This window comes from Leuresthes tenuis, unplaced genomic scaffold (genome assembly GCF_036924035.1).
Source record: "Leuresthes tenuis unplaced genomic scaffold, fLeuTen1.0.hap1 SCAF_8, whole genome shotgun sequence".
Classification (NCBI taxonomy): Eukaryota; Metazoa; Chordata; class Actinopteri; order Atheriniformes; family Atherinopsidae; genus Leuresthes; species Leuresthes tenuis.
In genome coordinates this window covers 31,176,215-31,192,233 of record NW_027325362.1, presented here as the reverse complement: position 1 = coordinate 31,192,233, position 16,019 = coordinate 31,176,215, and positions in this window count along the sequence as shown.

Below are 16,019 nucleotides of genomic sequence, written 5' to 3'. Positions count from 1 at the left end.
TCTGATTTATGGCCCTAACCAAGTAAAGTTTTGGCTAAACCCAACCAGGAAGTGTCAAAGTATTTTTGTAATGTATTGTGTTTACCTGTAACCATGGCAGCCAGCAAAATGACATCCACAAGGGTGCCAATTGTATTATAAAAAGATTGTATCTTAGCCTTAACCACAATCTTTATGCAATGTTATCAAGTAAACCTAAGCAGAAAGTAACTTTAAGTAAATTAATTGTTTGAGATTGAAATTATTGAAATTTGTGTTGAACATTGTTGTGATATGTTTGTCTTGAACTACATCTTGAATGCACAAATTATTGAAAACACAGCACAAACCTATCGTCTTACGAGGAATTTGTGGTTTCTCACACCAAAGACTATTAATCAAATTTGAAAACTACGGCTGCAGGAAACAACTATTTAAGTGATAAGGTTTTCTATCGAATATTCCATCAACTTAAAAAGTAGCTGAATAAGACTAATAATAACAATTAAAAAGGAGAAAAGATGTGTTTGAACATAAACCATTCAGTGTTTTTTTTTTTTTTTTTTTAGAAAAGCAACAAATATAAGTATTGAACTGCATGTCAAAAGAGCAAAACCAGTCACTATAATATCCAGCCCAACTCTTATCTTACTTCTCTACTAATGTCCTTCTCAACAAACAAGCCTACTGATTTACAGTAAAATGTTAACATAAAATGTTAACTTGTGTTACCAGTAGACTTGACATATGAACTATGTGCTTTCTGCTGAGATGCTGTAGCACTGATGTTGTGCTATTATAGTAAGCTAATTCAGTTTTACAATGGACGCACTGTACAGTATTTTCATGTTTTCTTTGAACTGGTCCCACGCTTAAGCTATTTCCTGTTAAGCTGTTAGATCAATCTTGCTAGAAATGCAGCACAGTAAAAACAGTAAAAGTTGTCATTGTGAAACAGGGTACCACTGAGCAGATCATATTTGTGTGAATTCAAATTAAAATCAAGGGTTTTTTGTAACTGAGTTATTTGAGTTTCTGGGAGAATTGTTTCAGCCATAGTGTAAACACATAAACATTCACAGGAGTCATAATTCCTATCACTTGCAGGAGCAGAACTTTACAGGTCCCCATAGGGATATGATTTATATGATTGTTTTAACTGGAGAACTTATTCAGTTTATGATTTGTTATAATTGGATTAGGATACAGGAAAATAAGTATACATAAATAGGCTTGCCGAACATATCAAACCGATATCTCAAACTTCTCTGAACATCGACACTTAACTTATTAAGAAGAACACATATTCTGAGAGCTACTGTCAGTCTCTGAAAGTTGTGGAACCTCTTTTCGCTTCTCCAACCATGGTAGCAGCAGCTGAAGGCCAACATTTTCTTTCTGTATATAGATCCGCACATAAAAGTTGGACATTTTTTCTAGAAAAGCAACAAGTTACTTTTTGTGATCGATATCGATTTATTCCGATGCATTGTAACATTTCAGTTCAGCTTTCAAATGATCTTGAATGACATACCAGCAAACTTGCTGTCACTGGCTTTGTTTAAATCTTCATTTGTGGAGCTATTGGCATTATCACGCTCTTGTTAAAGGAAAATGCTATGTGGATGTGAACCTGACATCCAGGCTTTAAAAAAGTAATACTACCTTAGGTTAAACTTGAGAAGACAATTGGTCATTAACAATTCAAATAATATTAAAATAATATTCAAATATATATATATATATATATATATATATATATATATATATATATTTCAACTTTTTAGATCAAAATATAGGAAAACAATTTTGGCCTCAGGATATTATTAATGACAAATACTGGCAGAGTATTTCAAATAAAAAGAAATAAAAAACTTTTTGTAGATTTGTAGATTGAGAAGACACCCATCAAACCTGGAGACAACTGGAGCAGTTTGCTCATGAGGAGTGGGCCAAAATACCTGTTGACAGCTGCAGAACGCTCATTGACAAATACAGAAATCGTTTAATTGCAGTGATTGCCTCAAATGGTTGTGCAACAAAATATTAAGTTATGGGTACCATCATTTTTGTCCAGCCCTATTTCATTAGTTTGTTTTTTTTAAATAATTATGTTAATCAATATTTCAAAAGTAATGGCTGATTTTGATTATTTAATTTTCAATGAATTTTTATTTATTGCTACTTTTGTAGGTTTCAAGTGCTTGAATTGTGGGTTTTTCCTTCTTTAACTGAGGGGTAACAACAATTTTGTCCACGTGTGTATGGCAGGGATCCTCATTACCAGCCAGCCGAGAGGTGAAATTTGAAGGTGATGGCATTAATGCCTCTCTGTGCCATTTGGTTCAAATCCTTTCTCTTCACCAGGGTGATTCCTAAACCATTTCTTCCTTTTGTGTCATAAAATGTTAGTCCATCTTTTACTGCTTTGATGTTGAAATATCATACCCTCAAACCTCAGTGGCCAAAGTGTTCTGATTTTTTTTTTCAACAAGGCCAGCATGTGTATGGCTGTCCTTGTAGAGGTTTGTCCACAGCGACAGAAATGGCTCAAGGCTTCAGAGATATGTCTAAGCAAAGAACCTTAGATATACTGAGCTGTAAAAACAAATATGGTGTGGAATGTAAGCCAGTGAGAAAGTGGAATTGACATGTTTTATTAAAACTCTCCCTAATGACAAAACATTACCATTTCACACACTCCATGATGACACCAGTCAGTTTGAGTGCAATACAAACAGCAATTGCTTAATTGTTAATGAGGGAATTTTCAAATGAATTGGCTTTCAGAATTAATGAAGAGAGTGTAACATTATCAGTTTTGACCTATGACCACTTCCGCATTAGTAGTCTTGTGAAAGATAATCAGTTCTTGTTTCCAAAGCAGAAGTTACCTGCTAGGATCTTACGCCTTTCCTCCTGGTGTTATTTCATCACTATTCATGTTATTCCCACATTACCCAGATTCCCTGCCTTGTACATGCATCATTTTTCAAATATTTTGTTAAGTTGGATTTGGATTTACATATTAGCATGATAAAGGTGGAACTTCTTCCACAGGCATAGTTTCTTCAGATAGGTTTCTTTGAAGCACAAGGTGTTTGGGCCTACACAGGTTAAATCATATCTTAATCTATATCTCAGGCAACATCTGCTTCACTTTATTTCTGGTGATTAATTATGGTCATCAAGATAAAACAAAGAAATAGTCCAGTTTTCTATCACAAACAGGTTTTCCAATTCCCTTATTTTTGGCAGCAGCAGCCAGGATTGGACGAGAAGACCATCCTTTAGTCCTTTACCTAACTAGTACACCACTTTTAATTGGTCACAAATTGGACACTGCAACAGAGGTTTCATAATTCTACCAAAATTGACTAATAAGAAATACAAGCAAAGAGAGTTTTTTTATACACAGATTTATCTGTATGACTTGCATCTCTAATTAAAAAAAATAATTCCTTTCATTTACTATAACAGACTAATGCAATCTTTGTCGTGAACAACACAGCATTGGAGAATGTGATGTCGTTCAGCAATAAACAACTGTGCCCATTGAATACAATGCACTCAAAGCCATCAAAAGTCACCATTAGTTCCCTGATGTTCACCTATGTTGGCTGGTCAAGTAATATGTCTGTTATGATCTGTCTTAATATGAACTCATTTTTCTTTTTTATCTTTGTAGAAGCTTGTCTTTTATATCAAAAGGGGAGATTATAATACAACAAACAGTAATTAAAAATGTTGTAGTTTCAGATCACAGTTGAGAGTATATCTGATTTAAGATTGTACTTTCTAATCCTTCCCCTTTTTTTTCTGTCTACTGCCCTGTAACTACCTTTCTCTTCCTCTCTCTCTACGCAACACATTTTTAGCCCTCCTCTATCGCCAGTTCAATCTGTCTCCCTTCATCCCTGGTAGTCCTCTGTCATCTGTTGTCCAAGCTGGGAGAGATGCCAGGCTCAGCCAGCCTGATATCTTGCTGGCTCACCATGCTGGTCTTGAATGGAGAGTAAGACAAGACCTTGGCTAAACTGGCACATGCATCACTGAATGTGGGTAATGGTTCCCTTATGCCCAATACTGTATTTGTATAATATCAGTAATTTATCTGAGGGAGAGATATATTCTTCAGATGGAGCAGGGATAATGCTTTGAAACATAGACCCTCAGATCAAGAATCCTTTGAGTCCTTTGGTCCTTAGGCATGAGTGGGTGCAGGCAGAGTCATGGTTGAACATCGTGGAAAGACTTACTCTGGAAAGCTCTGGCTAAAAGTTTTTTGATTGTTCAATCATGACAACTGCAGAGATAAATGTAAACTTTTGACAGTAAAAAGCTAACTGTCAGGATGAATTTTGGAAAACAGTTTTTGAATGAATTTGTCAGACATGCATTGCTTGTATTTTGTAGAATATGATATGAAAATCTAGAGTTTCAGAAAAACAGCCACTGCTACAATCAGGCTTGGCTGTGGTGTTTGGTTTCCGAGACTTTGGCAGTTGAGGAGGTTTTCCAGGAAGCCCGGGGCAGAGTCTGGTTCAGCTCCTGCACTCTCACCTGTTTCTCATCTGTGCTCGTCAAGACGCCTTTTTAAGGATCTGCAGGAGCAACTAGTTTTTGCCAGATTTTTCTCACTGCTACAGTGTTAATCTGTGCATCTCTCTAAGTAAAACCTTACTTGTATTAACCCTGTCCTCCTGTGTTCCCAGTGTCTGTTCCTCCATTGCTCACCTCGCTCTGGATTTCCAAGCTAAATTATTTAGCTTACCTCTTTAGATTCTGAGACACCTGCCTGCTCAATACCTACCTATTCTCCCCATCGTTGATTCAGAACCTTCTGTGATGCAGCCAGCATCCTCCCCCTCCGCTCTGGAACCCCACCTGGAGTCAAGTCACTCCTTCCCCTGGATCCACCTTCCTTTAAATAAACCTTGTCTTTTCCTCAAATCTCACAGTGTCGGTGTCTGCGTCTGCTTTCGAGTCCAATTTGTGAGTCAGCCTGGCTTTCTCTGTGACAGCCACTGTTGTGTTTCTGCATAAGGTTCATTCCAGATCAATTTCGCTGGTATAATCTCTCTGTTTTTCTAGGATCTTTACTTATCATATAAGTCACTTATGACTACTATAAATCAGTCTGTTGATACAGAACTCAAACAAAAACTTAAGGACTAAATAGAGTGCACTATGTCACATCTGGTGATGTGTCAGCCCAGCCAGCACCTCCCTACTCACCCCAGACCACATACCAGTCTGGCCTTGCCAAGGAGCCCATGTTACTGCATCAAGTCTCATCTTTAAAAACTCGACATGTGTGTTTCTGTACATGAGTGACATTTAGACTCCTCCACTGCTATTTATGTTGGCATCATAGAGTATACCACAGAGGCAAATGCTTGAGCCAAGTGTTCCTAATAACTCAATTTACCCACTGTAGTATGTAGGCTTGGTAAAAATCACAAGCATACACTCACAGGCACACACATACACACAAAACACACATAGTGCAGCGATTAAGAAAAATCAACTGGCGCAAGACGGTTGTAAGATATGTCTGGAGTCATAAGCCTTGGGACACCTAAATGAAAGCTACCCAAAACCGAAACTCAGAATAGTTGAAAACATGGCGCAGTAACAATTGATGAACTGTATAAAACTGTAGAAGTTGGATTTCCACACTGTATGAAATACTCACAAAGCATTAAGAGCTTGGGGAAATTGTGCTGTTCAATGTGCTGAACATAATTTTTTTCCTGATTCATACACTCAACACTAAGTCACTTATGCTTAATGAAGCACAGTTTTTTAGATTGGCAATGATAAATTAATTACATGTATCAGTTACATGTGTTTTAAAAACCTTTTAAAATATTGTATAAATGAACACTCATTGGAGACACCGTAATTAAACAGAGCAGGGCTTCGTTTTGATTAAAGTAGTCTTTGTGTTTGGTGTTGTAGACAACAGAAAATATTGGACACATTCCTTAGAAATCTGCACAAAGTTGACATAATTTCAACATAAAATTTTTTCGTTGAACAGTCATGCTAACAATTACCCAATGTACCACTTCCAAAAGGTAACTTATAGGATTCTCATTCAGAGCCCTAAAGAGGTGTCTGGCACTCTCCATCCAAAAGGTGATGTGATAAAGTCCCAGAACTTAGAAACTGAGCAAGGTTTGAGGCCTCGTTTGTAAAACTGTTATTTCCATTTCTTTTGCTTCATTCATTATTTGTTAGGATTTCAGCACCACAACAAAATGGTTAGATATAGGAAAATATTGTGTCTGTAAGAAATAATCCGTGTGACAAAGTATGACCGCTTTAAGGATGACTGATTTAATGCCAAGAAGTGTCATTACATTGATTTTCAAGGGAAAGTTCCCCCTTTAAATGAATGTATCTATGTTGTTGCCCTTTTTCAAACATTACGGCTCTGGATTGCACTCAGCTTATTAAGAAGCGAAAAGATTAAAAGATTAATTTCTTTCAATTGGGGTGCTAAAAGATTAGTAAATGAAATTAAAAAAAAATCTAAACTCTTGAGACTGAAAAGTTCTATAAATATCTAGTGACCATCTTCATGTAAAAACCATGTCCTGTCTTCCAAACTACAGACTGTTAGCAGTATCACTGCACAGCAGGGGGTGTGGTTGCTCATGATGTAAAGAATTATAGTTTCCTCCTTGGCAGAGCCGTAGCATTAGCAAATGGCACTGAATTACCTTAACCAATTGATTTTGGTTAAGTGGAAATAGACTGTAATTGATAGGGGAAGGGAAGTCTCACTGATCAGTTATGCAAATTGAACACTTCATAAAGCCGCTTGAGATGTTGAAGTCAGTGCAGAGGGTGTTACGATGTCCTATTCCCAGAAACAAAGAAACATCTTTGTCTTTTGTCATTTGATGACATTTATGGGAAGAAAACCTTGTTTTTCCAAACATTCTGTGAGTGAATGAAAGTTATCTAACCCTGACCTAGCTGCATCATTAACACATACCACGGTGATTGTGACCTAGCCATTAAAAGATGGCAAACTGTTGTCTTAAAGCGATGCGTCTGGTCAGCCACAGTATTTAGCCTGTTACATGACCTTTGTATTTTAAAAAAAGTTATAGATATAAAGATATCACAACAACTCTAAATGTACACAACTAATTGAAGATAACTAAAAAATTATTTTTTCTGTGTGTATCTGTGAGGAAAAGGGGTAGAGCATAAAAGAGCAGAGTGCTGTAGTGCCACAAGGCACCTTAACACAGAGGCCAAATCCAAAATGAAACAGTAATTCTACTTCACTTCTGTTTCTGTCATTTTGAGGAATGTAATTTGAGGCCAGCGAGTTCTGACCCAAAGGCTCCAACGTATACCATGGAGGAAGCTCCATTAGCTCTTTGCGTGTGAGTGTACAGTATGTAAGTCTGTATGTGGAGGCCAGGAAGCCTCATTGTTATTCTCTGTCCTACTGGTGATTTTAGGCTGCTGTGCCCCTCACATCCTCAATCTAGAGGGCACAATGATGCATCTGAAAATGCAAGATTAAATGTTACATTTACTGGGAGGAATTTTCACCTGTGTGATAGGGTTTAAACACAATAAGACTTCTTTCCTGCAGATTTTATCAATAATGAATTAGAAAACGATATTTTTCCCATTGTTGTCACATCTTTAGCTCAAGCTGTCAAGAATATGAACTCCAATGCAGACTGGAAAAGATTCAAGGTAAATGGTGTATTAATAGAGTGATGCTTAGTTGTAGATTATCCCAGACACGGGAGTTAGAACAGTCATCCGTGATGCGTGGCAAATTATCCAAAAGGGAGTAAATCGTCCTCACTTCACTGAGAGATGAAGTCCTTAATGGAGGACAGGGTGCTGGCTGTGTTGGCTTGGGAGCCAAGCTGGAGATGAGGCGAGCGTGTAGGTGTGGATTATGGCTAGGATATCCAGGCTACGGTGAGACGGGTACAGGCAGGTACCAAGAACAGGGTGTAGGAAGAGCTGGCAAGGCAGGTAGATGCTGGAAGTATAAGGGTTGTCAAACACTTGGAAAACACTATGAATAAACAAACAGTGAACCGATTTACCGCTAAGTTACTGAGACGATCTGGCCAAGAATGGTTGCTCCTGCTGCTCCTACAAGGAAGTCTTAATGAGTACCGATGAAGAGCAGGTTTGGTGGCAGGAGCAAACCAGGCTCCACCTAAGGCTCTTCAGGAACACCTGCTCAACCCACCTAAGACTCTGACCTATAACACAACACGACAATTGTAACATAGAAAAGAACTCAAAAGAGATCACTGTAGAAAAAAAAGACAAAGTTATTACCGCTTGCCAATCTAAGAAATTTAAGAAAAGGAGGTGTCCTCTACGACAGAGTATTAGGGCCACATTTAAAAGAAAAATCTTTTTGGAATTTAGTCTAATTACAAGATTAAAGTCATTATTAAATATGGTGAGAATAAATTACCAGAATAAAGTCTTAAATATTCTATCAGTGAGCAGAACCATTTAATTAACGTTTAACGTGTAGCCTATAGCATTACATTAACCTTATATGCTAACTGTTACACTCTTACCGTTTCCATTTTAAGTAGAACAACCTACCAATTACAACTTTTATTCTCGCCATAATTAATAACGACTTTAATCTCGTAATTAATTCTCGCCATATTTAATAACGACTTTAATCTCGCCATATTCAATAACAACTTTAATCTCGTAATGAATTATCGCCACCATATTTAATAACGACTTTAATCTCGTAATTAATTCACGCCATATTTAATGACTTTGATCTCGTAATCAATTCCCCCCCCAATTTTTTTTTCTAAATGTGGCCCAAATACGACGTCATAGTTCTCCTAATTACTCTTCATATATAAAAAATTTCCATATAAAACGGACAATGTTTCATCTTGAAAAAATCGTTAAATTGTAATGAAAGCTTATGCGTTGTTGTACAATATTTTGGTACCGTCAGACTCTGAGTCTGACATCTCATCCTTTGGGCCTTGGATGCTTCCCATGAAAAACTGGCAAATGAGGTGACTTAAAAGAAAACTTGGCTAACCCACACAAATAGAAAAAAAAATAGTTTGATTGTTTTTATTATTCTTCAAACAATATATTTTACAAAATACATCCTTCAGAATTCAGTTTTGTCTAATTTATATAGCACCAATACATAACTACAGTCATCTCAGGATATTTATAATCCAGTAAACTGTAATCCAGTTACAATCCAATTCAAATTAGTCCAGGTTATATGAAGACAAAGGATTGTAGCGGATTGCATCGAATTCTCTCATTGATACGATTCCCTCATCCTGAGCATTACTAAGGGGTTTTTCAGGGTCACCTGAGCCATTACAAATTGGAAGTTCTATCAAAAAGGAATTATTTATACTTAATCTTAAAGGTAGACAGGATTTCAGCTGGTTCCACAAAAATAAGCTTGATAACTGAAGACTCTGGCCTCCCATTTAGCGTTAAAAACTCTAGGAATTACAAATCTGAGAACAGCGTTCTGTTGGGGAAATACTGAAGATCTTTAACAGATGATGGAGTTTGGAGCTAGGCACTTTATATGCAAGGAGAAGAATTTAAAATTCTATTCTGGATTTAATTAGAAGACATAGCTATAGGAATGCCTCCAGCACTTCTCTACCTGGTTTTCAGACCATATGGGAAGAAGAATACTGCAAACAGAGTGATAACATGAAAGGAGGAGCTATTGCAGTGCTTGCTAAAAACAGATTTTTTCTAATTCTGAAGATATTACAGTGAAGAAGAGTCTCTGCCCATCTAATGTTAAATTGTTGGCCTCGAATTTCTGTCCATTGATGATTATGCACTGGTTGTCTGTTTTGGGTGTTTCGTGTTTTGGGGCTTCCTCCCACCACCCAAAAACATGCATGTTAGGTTAATTAGTATCTCTAAAGTGACCTTAGGAGTGAGTGTGAGTGTACATGGTTGATGGTGTCGTTTGGAAAGGCAACCTGTCCAGGGTGTACCCTGCTTCTTGCCCATAGGTGCTGGGATGGTCACCAGCCCCCATACGACCAACCCTGCGTTGGATCAAGCAGGTATAGAAAAAGGATGAATGGATAACCATCCTTCTCTTGTGCCTTTTTGTTTGTTGATTGTGGTTTGGAAGTGTCTTCCTTTCCTGTACTCCTTAGTAGTGCCCATTCAACTGCGATAACCTTCTTGTGGAGAACTTACCTCATTTACCTACCTGCCTGCCCACCTTCCTAAAGCTCCAGCACCTACCAAAGACAATCAGTGGCTCCCCTCAAAATCCCTCTGAAGACACAAAACAGTAAGACAAGATATTTGACGAAGTTTACTCTTTTTTGGATTCAACTGTTGATGTTCATCTGTCTTCAACACTGGGGTATTCTACCTGTCCATTCCTTCAGAGACTTAAAGTTTGTGTCTTGACTGATACCCGGATCCCCTGACAACCCAGCTCATACCACCTTTCTCAAAAAATCTTTGATACTATTACCTGCCTCCTTTGGTGTCTGCTTAACCAGCCCCTCAGTATTGGCTTTGCAAGCTGTGAGAAAAGAAGTTACTTGTATTATCTGCTGACACTGTGTGACATCTTTAGCTCAACAGTGAATTGTGACTCCCAGACCTTGGCCGCTATATATATATATATATGTGTGTATATTATACAATTTAAAATATTATTTAAAAAAGATAATATTTTCACTAAACTTCCATTTTGTATTTTTAGTGTATATGTATGAGTAAATCCTATCTCTCTGTTTCTCTCTCTCAGGCTGTATGTGTGTGTTTGGTTCGAACAGGGGACTGTGTGATCTGGGGCCAGGCACGGTCTCACTATGGTTAGTAAGGTCACAGCAAGCCAAGTTACTGTCTAATTAGATCACTGCACACATCCTGCTTAGAGGCTACACTAATACACATATACGTATACACACACACACAAACAAACGCACACTTTCTCCTTTATCTGTCCCTGCATATGTATGTGCTTTTGTGTGAATGTGCAGATTGGAAGAGGGTAGCCCCTGACTACAGCTGACCCTTTAAAGGTCTTGACCGGTGAATAACTCAGGAACATCTGCAAGTCACACACTTACACAGCAGAATTACACTTTCCGTCTCTGTTAGAAAGATGGACAGTGAATTTAAACAAGCCATAATCCTTTTTTAAGTAATCCACTTTAATTTTCTTTGCTCATTTTCACAATGGTTTTAAAACATGTGTTGACTCAATAAAGTGCAGTTTTGAAGTAAAAACTAAATAAATGGAAACATTTGTTGGCTTGGTGTTCAAATGAAAAGTATCAATTATCAACGTGAGACAGATGACACCTGCTCAAGAACACAGAGGGAACCAGGGTTGCCTCTTAATATAGACACCATCTGGAAGGGCTGAAATGACTGAAAACTGATACCGATATGTTTCTCCAGTATATAAAATAACGAATACCACACAATTAAATGGATCATTTCTGTAACTATTATATTTTCAGTGGCATTTGGTTTTGCATAATAAGGACAGTAATGCAACAAAGCACATTTTCTTCTGCACTTATTTTGGAAGTGAAAGGAGCGCGAAATAAGATGAATTCCCAACTTTGGTGATTGCTTTTTACACATTACACTCATCAACGATAAAAATTCTTAATGTGTGGACAGACAATTAAGTCTACAACCCAGCATGTGTCTTTATTAAATTTACGATAGTATGCAGAATTTTGGACACCTCTTTAATTTATGTTACTGTAACTACTGTGGCAGCTAGGAGATAAAAACCCAACAGTATATATCACATTCATAGACACATTTATATGGCAACCCAAGGATTTATTATTTTCATGAAATGTTTTATCTTATCTTGAATTTATGGAAGCAACACATCTAAAACAAAGTTGGGTCAGGGGCAAAAAAGGGCTTGAAAAGTAAGTAGCCCAAACCACATAGACCTTCTCAAGATACCCAAACTATCCATCTGTTCAACAATTTTCTATACCCACTTATTCCAATTTAGGATAGCAGGGGGGCTGGAGCCTATCCTAGCTGTCACTGGGGACACATGGAGACAAACAAGACCATGCTCACATTCACTCCTAGGGTCAATTTTAGAGTTACCAATTAACCTGACATGCATGTTTTTGGGCAGTGAGAGGAAGCTGGAGCTGGAACTGGAAGAGAACCCATGCAAATATAGGGAGAAGATCCAAACTCCACACCGAAAGGCCACAGGATTTGAACCAGGAACTGTCTTGCCGTGAGGCGACTGCTAATCACCATAACACTGTGCAGCCCCAGCACTTAAACCACCATTGCTAGAATTAACCATTCCTAATTTAAATCTTTTACAAAATTTTGCAACTTGCCTCATATATTTTGGTCTTGCATTTCAGGTCGTTTACTGGGTTATTTTGCAAAGCCACGCCACATTGCAGTTTTCAGTAGAGAGTATACTACCCTTGAAGCTGAGGTGCTTCCGAGGAATGGCCACACAGTGGCTGGTGCCAAGGCAAATATCTACAAGTTCCACTAGATATTATTTTCTGCTCAGTGTCACAAGGCAGTGTGATGGACCCAAAAAGCAGACTGAAATGCTGGAGATAAAATCCAGACAGGTTTATAAACAAATATGAAATGTTCAGAAGACTAACAAAGAATGTTAACAGAGTTCTATGTGGTCAGAGTCAGAATAAAGGGATGAGCGTTGGTGAGTGGGCAGACGGGTTTGTTGTTTTGGGGGCAAAAAAATTTCACTCATGACTCCAAAATCAAATTGGAAAAAACATATGCACAAGGAGTGATGGGATTGGAGCCCAGACGCCAAACTTAAATCATATTCTTTCTTGAATTCATTAACATTCACACAAGAGTTGTTGGTTTAAAATGATCTTAATGAAAGAGCAACTGAATAAAAGCTTTTCAAACAAACATCTAACAAGGTTGATTCTTTTTTCTTTAAAGACGTAAATGTCAAATATCACCTTTTGACCTTTACGTCATCATTAAAAAAAATTGTGTGGAAGACGACCAAAGAATCTGACAGAACAAGATTAATTTTATTGTAAGAATTGATTGAAATTCATTTAACAGGACCTAAAAGCCTTTGAATTGAAAAAAAAGCAATCACAGTCAGTTAAATTTGCCAAAGAGATGTTACTAATTACTATGCAGAAAGCCCAAACTTCTGACATGTCAAAATGTAATTCTGTATGTCATTCTAAAACTGTAAAAGATTGAAACTGAAAAAAGTATATTTTTGCTTTAATGGTTAAATTAATAATTAAGCTTTAATTTGATGGCTTTTGGATATCAGGTATTTCTATGCTTGCGAAACTGATCATGGCAAATAGACCAAGAAGAGGAAAGATGCAGATCAGGTTTTAAAAACTCACCAGTTTCCATCTACTTAAACACACATTCCTCCTTCTGAGAGCTGCTTGTCCTTTAGCCCTCCTTCTGCCACTTGCTGCACAGAAACCAATCTTTAATTGTTGCTGTAATCAGTGTGATTCATATTGCCTCATTAATATGCCTGTTGTTTGCACAATCTTCCCACATGTCTCTCTCTTGACTAATGTATCCCTTCCATCCCACACCACTTCTCCCCATCTCCTCACATCCCTTTTATCTCTCAATCCACGGTCCGTTTTATCATCTTTCCTCCTATTTCCATCTTATTATTTCAGCCACTGACATGACCTCCCTCATCCCGTACCCCCCTACTTCCTCTTCTTGTTCACTGATCATACATAAATTAACACTGAAGGCTTCCATAATTGCTTACGTAAAAACTGGCGCTAATGCACACAGTGCTCCCTATTTAACAGGTCTAATTTTATCCCCCATCACCATATCACCAGCCCCACTAATACACATGGTTTTTATGCTAAATGATTGATGTCTCACCATAACACATTTTCCACTTCATTAATAAAAAATGCTGTCTTTATTTATTAATGGGTAATATACATATACATGTATTTGTGATTCAATTAGGGAGGCGATAGAGCTGCAGTCAGGACATATAACAGGGAATTTACTGTGCAAGTTTGAAGACCTTGGGACTTCCTTGGGACATATCTATACTGGGGCATTGCTGGTCTTGCCACAATCAACATTGGAAGGATGTGAGTTTTACATGGAAGAATAAAGGAAAATTAGTTTTCAAAGATGCAGGACAAAAATGCTTGATTAAAAATAGATAATGTAGAAATAGATGCAAGCTGTCAGCATGTCAGCCTGTACTTACAAAAATTGCACCTCCCCTTGCTGGGGCATTGAATAAGTAAACACCTAAAATCAAAAACTATCCAGTCTGATCTCTTGATAGATCTTGAAGTGGTTACATTGGTCCACACCGCAATATGTTGCAATTTACTAATAAAGGCTGAATGTGATGACTAGATTCCACATCTCACTAGTATTTGATTGGCCACAACTACTTATAAGTAGGAAGGTATGGATGGCAGAAGGGTATAATCCATGGACCTTTATGACACTCTATACCCCTTTAGTGAAAGAGGACGCTGGACTGAGAGACCTTTTCGATCTGTGCAATTTTCTACTTTCCTCCCACTTGTGATTCCTTACTTTTCTTCTGCTCTTTCAACCCAAAAAAATGTAAAATATTGTATTTGTGTTATATGGTCACAGATGTCACAAAAACCTTGTTAGACAGTTACAAAAATGTGAATGTTATGTATAAAATTTTATAATATTCATGTCTTATGATTCTCATCATTTCAGATGAACGTCGTCTGACATTACAGATTAGCCCATAAATTGTTAAGTGGTAATGTATACCACTTAACAATTTATAACCTTGAATTGTAACGCTACTACTATGGAACATTTGGACAATCCTACTTATTACACATTTACCTAGTTAGCCTCAACTAAGCAATTAATTGTTGTTTTTTCACCTTAGACTTTTATAGGTATGAAATATAAGGTGTGATGCTTGAGTGCTGAAAGATGTCTCTGAAAGGTATGATGTGCTGAATGTGAGAATAACTCTTGAAATCATGTGACTGGCCAGTACAAGCGTAAGAGCACGCCTCTTGACAATCCAATTCTTTTGTATCTATTATCATTGAAAGATTTGTTGACACTGAACAAGTTTTAAAGAACAAGAGCATCCTTTGAGCTCATGGTATCTCATGAAAGTCCAGCAATATTGATTATGTTAAGTATGTGTCAACAATGGCAAAATGAAACAAACTCATTTCAATCGTTTTCATTCAGTATGTTCAGTATGGCAAGTGCCTCCCGACCATACCTTCTGCAGTAGAAATTGTTGTAGCTCTGTTCTCCAATGTCACTGTGTTGAGAGCGTGTCTAAAAGAACTGATTGTCTAAAAGATAGTATTGTATTTTTCGGTTAATTCAAATTTAGAAAGCTGTTGCAATTCAACTTCAGACGCATAAATTCCACATGTATTTCCTTAATATGAAGTCCCAAATTACCGTCTAAACGTGTTTGTAGTCAAATGCAGGAAATACTAGAACGGTTAGGGCATAAGTGTCTCATAAGTGTCATTAAAAAAAAAATGCAATTCTTTTGTCTGGAAGTACTGTCATACAAAAAAACAGCCCTACACAGCTAACACATGTTAACGCATGTTCACCTATCATTGACATAGTTTTTTTTTCTAGTTATGGGTGCCCCATGCCATAGGCAGGGCACACATATTACTATTGCTCATACTTATTATTTTTCCGCTTCCGTCGCGTTTTTCGGCGCGCTACTCGTCCCGCAGCGAAGGTCCGACTAAAATAAAAAATACATGGCTGCGTGCGCGCCGATGGGGAGAGGTGTGCTTGTATTTTTCTCTCTCATTACTCGACCGGAATAGCGGATAAATGGGAAAAAGCGGGCAAATTGTCAATGGAAAAATGAATGGAGAAGGCCAAAAAGAGGCAGTTTGGGCCTCTGAACTCAGCCATACAGCGTCACACACACATCATTCAAAGTTTGTGTGTGACAGGAAAGACTCAGCTTTAACTGTGGTAAAGGG